Raw genomic sequence first — 8,532 nt, forward strand, 5'->3', positions numbered from 1 at the left:
GTTGTTGGGGTTTACAATTTCATCTTATCCACTCTCATATATCTACTCTTCTTATTTACTTCACTTATTTATCCAATTGTCATGCAAACTTTCTAGTCTACCCTTAACCGAATCCCTTGGTGAAAAGAGCCTATTATTAATTACCGGCTTGCTATCCCTAGCCTCCCCTAAAAACCAATAATGCAATGCGAGCGGAAGCAACTACAATTCAATGTCCTACCCCTATCCCTAGGCGGTATTAGCATAATCAAGGAATTTCTCACCAGTTCATGACATTATCGTATGTCCCCATATCGATAAAGAAATATAACTTTTAATGAATGAGTTAAACAATAAAAGCATTAAAGTAAAGATGAGAACCCAACAATTGATAAATAAGTATATGACAAGCATATGAAATAAATAAGAATTTGAATATATGAGAGTTTCAAAAGATTACATTGTTCCCCAACAACAAAGGGTTTAGTTCACCATAATCATGGTGAAACTAGATGAAATATGATGAAAGAATGGAAGAAATAACCCTAAACTTGGTTGATTGGAGCCTAATCATCCAAGGAACCTCCTCTAGGGTGTGTGGAATAGCTCTGGACGTTTCTCTCTGCCAAAAGAATCCCTTTCTAATTCGCACTCGGGCTATATATAAGCCCAAAAAGATAACAGAAAGATTACAGAAAGATTTACATAATCTAGCTAAAAAAACAGACAACCGCCCAGGCGCCTAAATTCACCCCTCAGCGGTTTGCCTTTTGCCGCTTTGACCGCTCAGCGGTCAGTTTTGCCACTGAGCGATTTCCCTCTAATCGCTCTGAGCGCTCAGCGGACCATTCTGGTGCTCAGCGGCTGGCTTGACCCTTCTTTTCATCATTATTCTCCTTCTTTCATGGGTCTAAGTCCACCTTACTTCACTTTCATCTTTAATTCATCTAAAAACCCTGCAAAACAATGTAAAACAAGCATAATATCGCTAAAGCCAACTTTTGACTCTCACAAGACACAACTAAGTGTTTTACTTGATTTAAAGCTCATTCTAAGCCATAAAGGGTGTGTTTTACTATCAAATTTAAGCATGAAAATAACGGTTTTTAGACTGTTATCACTTGTGATTTTTTAATTCCAGAAATGTGATATAAAATGTTTTCAATCAATCAGTTCATATTCCACATATTCATAGAAGCATGTTCCACAAATATATCACACAATCAATCATAGGAACATACATCACAGTACATCAAAACAGGCTCAGCAGATATGACAGTTTATCCAGAATACGAACATGCAATGCAGCAACATGTGTACTGTTATTATGCATTGTGTTGTCTTCATCAAAAATTAGTTTGATATAGAGTTTGTGTTGTCAACAATCTCAATATTTTGTAGTGTAGGTTTTTATGTGCTTGGTTCAATATTATATCTAATGCGATGATTTGATTGATATTTTTGCATGATGAGTATTGCTTAATGATGCTTGATATTGATGATGTTGAGATTGCACAATATGATGTTATACAGGGGGTGGTTCACAAGCTATGTGAACAGATGTATGATGATTTTGTGATTGTGATTATGATGCTAAGCAGGGTATTTATCTGGGATGTTTGGAATAATGATTGAGCTTATGAGTAGGTTTTGAGCTCGAGAGTTCTTATTGATATAATTGCTATCTACTTGAAAGCATGGATGATTTTGCCTAGGTTTCTATGATTGATTGAATTGCATGTATGTATCATATGATCAAGGCCATTTTTGATAAACCCTTTCTTAGCCAATGAAAAATTTCGTCCCATGAAAAAGAACCACGTGTTCTACCTTCTTTTGGACCTAAGCCTTAAACAGTATAAACCCTTTTTGAAAAATGTTTACCTTGAGTTAAGTGAGAATTATTGTGTGGTATTGATTAAGGTTCAAGTTTGAGGTTGTTGGAAAATTGAAAGATAAGCATTTAGCTAATGTGTTGAACAAAGCATGAAAAGATAGAATGACAAGAAAAGTTCAATGCAAAGAAAAAGGAAATTGGGAACAAGTGAGATTGGTAAAAAGAGAGTTTGTGCTTAAGTTATGAATGTTTGAATGACTTTCTTAACTCAAGGATTTTGTGATCTAGAAAAACCAATATTTCTTGTTAGCCCAACTTCATTATAAGCCTTGAAAAAGTCCTTGTGATGACATGTGTGTGTGGTGATGTTTGATTGTGGTAAATGAATGACAATTTTGCTTTATGTGACATGTGGATAGTAGAGGGAAGGAGTGACCTCTTGAAACACTTGAGTGATTGAGTGAAACATCTTTTCGGGTAAGGAATAATTCCATGAATCTATGACTATATATGTGCTTAGCTAATTGATCATTCATGAGAATAGCATCTGTTGAGTATTATGTGATTGTGTGAACACCATGATGAGAAGTGAAAACTAAGGCATGTGTGCATCTTGACTAAATTCTATTGATGAGCAGATTTGGTGATTACTTGTCTTGAAAGAAAGAGTTTGTGAATGTGATTAAACCATTGTGATGATTGGTGGAAGACTGAGTTGCATTTTGTTTGCTTGAGGACAAGCAAAGTTCTAAGTTTGGGGTCGTGATAACGGTTCAAAAACTATTATTTTTATACTTAAATTTGACACTAAACACACCCTATATGACCTATAAACTAGCTTGAAATCATACTTTTTGCTTAAGTTAGAGAATAAGAGAGTCAAAGGTGGTTTTAGTGGTATTATGCTTGCTTTTCCTTGTTTTGGCAGGTTTTAACATGAATTCAATGAAGAAAGATGAAGTAGGCAGGAGTTGAACTCAATAAAAGATGGAAAAGTGCACTAATGGAGAAACGCAATCACCGTTGAGCGCCGACTTTAGTGAATGGATCTCTGTCAAATACTCAAGCACCAACGCTGAGGGGAGAATCTGAGTATCTTACCCACCGCTGGGCGGTGGCCCAACACTGAGTGCTAACCTCTTCAGTGAAGACACTGTCAAACGCTTGGGTGTCAATGCTGAGCGTCCATCTAGAGAACCGTACTCACCGCTGAGCGGTGGCCCAATGATTACGATCCAAAAACAGTTATTTTCATACTTAAAATTGATATTAAAACACACCCTTTATGGCTTAGAACGAGCTTAAAATCAAGTAAAACACTTAGTTGTGTCTTGTGAGGGTCAAAAGTTGGTTTTAGAGATATTATGCTTGTTTTTACATTGTTTTGCAGGGTTTTAAGGTGAATTGAAGATGGAAGTAAAGTAAGGTGGACTTAGACCTATGAAAGAAGGAGAAAAATGATGAAAAGAAGGGTCAAGTGAACCGCTGAGTGCTAGAATGGACCGCTGAGCGTCCAAAGCGGTTAGAGGGAAACCGCTCAGCGGCAAAACTAATCGCTGAGCGGTCAAAGCGGCTAGAGGGAAACCGCTGAGTGATGAACTTAGGCGCCTGGGCGATTGTCTGTTTTTATTAGCTAGATTCTGTAATCTTTGTGTTATCTTTGTGGGCTTATATATAGTCTCAGTGCGAATCAAAACATATTCTTTTGGCAGAGAGAAACGTTCAGAGCTATTCCACACACCTTAGAGGAGGTTCCTTCGATGCTTAGACTCCAATCTACCAAATTTAGGGTTATTTCTTCCATTCTTTCATCATATTTCATCTAGTTTCACCATGATTATGGTGAACTAAACCCTAGGTTGTTGGGGAACAATGTAATCTTTTGAAACTCTCATATATCCAAATTCTTATTTATTTTATATGCGTGCATATGCTTGATTTATCAATTGTTCGGTTCTTCACCTTTGCTTAATGTTTTTATCGTTTAACTCATTCGGTAAATGTTGTTTGTCTTTATTGATACGAGGACGTACAGTAATGTCATGAACTGGTGTTGAATTCCTTGATTATGTTAATACCGCCTAGGGATAGGGGTAGGACGATTAATTGTATTTTTCTTCTGTTTATCATGCATTAGTAATTGCTAGGGGAGGTTAGGGATATCAAGTCGGTAATTAGTAATAGGCTCTTTTTACCAAGGGATTGGGTTAAGGGTAGACTAAGAAAGTTTGCATGACAATATGATAAATAAGCTAATTAAATAAGAAGAGTAAATATATAAGGGTGGATAAGATGAAATTGTAAACCCCAACAAACTTCATTCATCCATAGTTTCTCAAAGCCAATTGAATCATTGCATTTGCATGTTTACTTTTGTTCTTTGCATATAAACCTCAACTTAATTCTTTTCTCAAGTCTTACGCAATTAGTTTACATGAAAAGTAAGGCCCAAGAGTCCTTTGGGAAACGATACTTGGACTTACCCATTTATATTACTTGATAATGATTTGGTACACTTGCCAGGGACTTAACACCCAACACTGAGCGCTAGTCTTCTAGGCCTAGGCCAGTTTCTGCTGATTTTAATAAGTTATAAATAGATTTATACGACCTAGAGAGGTCATCTTTTGGCAGAAGGAGATGCAGAAACACCCTCTTCACCCCTCGGAGGCGGATTTTGGATGTGGGAGCTCCAATCTATGAATTCTAGGGTTCATTTTTTCATTCTTTTCATTGTTTTCATCTAGTTTCACCATGTCCATGGTGAACTAAACCTCCATTGTTGTTGGTGAAACGATGTAATCCTATTGAAACTCTCATATATTGAATTCATGTTTTATTCGTATGCTGTATTTTATTAATAGTTAGAGTTTTTCCTCCATATCTATGCATGATTTGTTTAAGACATTATTCAATAGCGTGATCTTTGATTTTATCTTTATGGACACATATGGGTAGATCTAGACATGAGAGAATTCTCTCGGGAGCAATATTACCTAGACATAGGGATAAGAGGACCGATTGTCGTTAAGCTTTTGTGCGAATGTAATGCATGAACAATTCCTAGGGAGACAAGACATTGTAAACTAGTAATTAGGAGTAGGCTCTCTTCACCAAGACATTAAGATTAGGGTAAATTAGAAAGTGACATTAACATTAATGAAAAAGTAGAATTCGTAAATATATGAGAGTGGATTAGGATACGTCGGAAACGCCAACAACACAATTCATCCATATCACTCAACTGCGTATTTTTCTTTGCTCAATTGATCAAACTTTTGCATGTGCATATTCAATTTTCGTTTTTGCATTACAAACCCTAATTTTTGTTATTAAAGTCTTAAGTAATCAAGAAATCACATGAAAGTCTAAGCTTATGAGTCTCTAGGGAAACGATACTTGGTCTTACCACTTATTATTACTTGATACGATTCGGTACACTTGCCAGAGTCTTAACAATATGCCATGATAAACGGTTCGTCTCCATAACCAACCTTTCAAAAATAAACTAGTGCCATACCAGATTCATCTATTTTGACACCACTCTTATTGTCAACCCACTTACATTTGAAGAGTGGAACAAAAAACTTAGTGTAATCAACCTCCCATATCTCTTGTATTCTACCATAATATCTCATTGATCCAACTACAGGATTTTGATCTATGGATGTGGAAAATTGTAGCGACTCAACTTCTAGACTAACGCCACTATTTTGTACTGTGCTTTTATCATCCAAAGTCTTCGTATAGAATGTGCAATTATTAATTTCATAGCTTGTACAACATAGAACATCAAACTTTAAACCATTTGCTAGCCACAACAAAGTCTCAGAAGACCGTGATTCTTTCAAAACTTCAGATTTGAACCAGGACAAAAATGTTTTGTTATGCTCCGTCAACTGCCATTTCTCTGATTGTCTTGGATACTTGTCTTTTACAACGAATTTGTGTGCTTCCAAAAATGGGATCACCTCATCTGTGTTGTTTAATATGTACAGATGTGCTTGCATAAATTCTTCACGACTTTTCGTCACCACATTCACACCTAAGGTGCTTTTACTTGTAGAACATCTATTCAACCATGATGTCCGAGGGACTCCTATAAGATTTTCTTTAGTCATATAATCATAATAAAACTCGATACTTTCTTTAATAATATACCTTTCAATCATTGAATCTTTTGGACGATATTGATTTTTGATGTACTCTTTCAAAATTTTCAAATAACGCTCAATAGGATATATTCATCTTAAGTATACTATTCCACACAACTTGATTTCTCTGATCCATGAACAAGTTGTTACCAATGAGGAGCATTGGTAAATCTTGAAGTAAATGGTATTGATGATGCTACAAGAAGTTTAACCTGAAGAAGATATTTGAGATATTTTTTAAAGCAATTTGTAGAATATGAATGTAGTAGGAAAGTCCTTAAAATTTGTAAAACTTGTACTTTAGATAATGTACAGAAATAATCGATTATGAGGAGCAATAATCGATTATCATGAGTGTTTCTGGAATAATCGATTATCACTCAAAATAATCGATTATCATAAGTCTGTTTTTAAAACTACCTAAGTTATTTTTGAAAAACTTATAACGGACTTGAATAATCGATTATCACTTACAATAATCGATTATTACTAGCAGTTGGGACTTGACCTTTGATATTCAGAGTGGTTGGTTATATATTGGACTTCTGAGAACTTCAGAAGTAACTTAGTTGAACAGAAAGCTCTTAGAGAATATTGTTTTTCAGAGAAAGTTCTCAAAAGCTATAGTTCAAGTTCCCTTGCTTGGTCTCGTGAAAAGAAGAAGCTCGCGTTTCGTGTGTCGATAGTCAGAGCGGTTCTCTTCAAGTTAGCAAGGTGCTCTGCCTGGTCTCGTGAATAAGAGAAGCTCGCGTTTCGTGTGTCGATAGTCGGAGCGGTTCTCTTCGAGTTGGCAGAGTGTTCTTCTTCCGGTTCGTTCGTCGAAGGAAGGTTTAATCATATTTTTATTCATTACTATTGTAATATGAAAAACCTGTTTTTAGTGAAACTGTTAATCACATTTTATAGTGATTAACAATTGGACGTAGATTCTTTTGAATCGAACTAGTATAAAAATTACTTGTGTGTTTTTTCTACTCCCTACACTCTTTAATTTTATTTGCACATCAACTGTTCGATAAATTTTCTCTCAAAATTTATTTATGAAAACTGACCATTTTAATTTAAAAAGTGACCAAACACGTCTTCCACTACTTTAAGTTTTATTCCGCTGCGTTATACTTTCTGGCTGATACCATTCAACATAAGTAAATGCACCATGATGTCAAAAAAGGATGGAGGAAAAAACATTTCTGACTGACACAAGATGATAATAATGTCGCCTTGAAGTTCATCTGACTTTGTAGGATCTATGACTTTACTACAAATTGACAAGAAAAATGAGCACAATCGAGTTATGGTCTGCCTAACTTTTTTGGGCAAAATTCCACGAATTTCCACCGATAACAATTGTTGCATTAAGACGTGACAATCGTGAGACTTGAGTCCAACAGGCTTTAAGTCCTGCATTGACACTAAGCTTTTAATATTTGAAGAGTATCCTTGTGGTACCTTGATACTCTTTAAACAAAGGCAAAAACTTATCTTCTCTTGTCTGGACATTATGTAACATGCTGGGGGAAAATAAGTATGTTTACCAATATCTCTTGGTGGCAACTCTTCTCGGATCTTCATGTCAACCAAATCCAAACGAGCATTCACTCCATCTTTTGTTTTTCCCTGGATGTTGAGTAGTGTACCAATCAAGCTATCACAAACATTCACTTTTTGGAGTTTATTAAACATATAAATTTTAAACAACATACCTAAAATTTCACGAAATTTTGTTAGCATTTTGCATCGTTCTTCAGGTTATACGAAATGAAAGTGATTATAAATCACAATCAAATATGCACCTGAAGATCAATACAAAACACAACTGCAAAATTTCAAGAAATTTAAGACATGTATATTAAAATTGATATGTATTAATAAACTATGAAAAAGTTATTACTCTTCTTAAAATATCCAACCAAACAATTAAATATTCAATACTTGTAAATTATTATTACCATCTCCTCTATATTCATTTGTAAAAAGTACATTTGTTCAAAAAAATCTGGAGGTAGTAAATAATTTTTGTATTGAATCTCAAACGGAAAACTAAGGCTAATTCGAAACAACAATATATATTCAAGCAAACAAATAATTACATATGCAACATGAAATGTATTCAAACAAACAATATATTGAAGTAAGAGTAAATAATGTCATTTCAATTAACTTTAGGTTTAGGTACTTGAGTTTATTTCACTTGTTTATACATTTTCTCAAACCTTATTTGAATATTGTTTAGCTTATAATCTTATCATCAAATAACAATAACCAATATATCAATTTCACAACAACAATTATCAAACACATATCCATTTTAATCACCAAAAAATAATAAAATTGATAATATGACTAATGAACAACAACATATCAATCAATTTCGCAACAACAATTATCAAACACATATCTATCAATTTCGCAACAACAATTATCAAACACATATCTATCAATTTCGCAACAACAATTATCAAACACATATCAATCTAATGACCAATTAACAATATAATCACTAATATTATGACCAATATATCAATCTTCCACAAATTACTATCAAACACAACAAAAAGACAA

Source organism: Vigna radiata, unplaced genomic scaffold (genome assembly GCF_000741045.1).
Source record: "Vigna radiata var. radiata cultivar VC1973A unplaced genomic scaffold, Vradiata_ver6 scaffold_23, whole genome shotgun sequence".
NCBI lineage: Eukaryota > Viridiplantae > Streptophyta > Magnoliopsida > Fabales > Fabaceae > Vigna > Vigna radiata.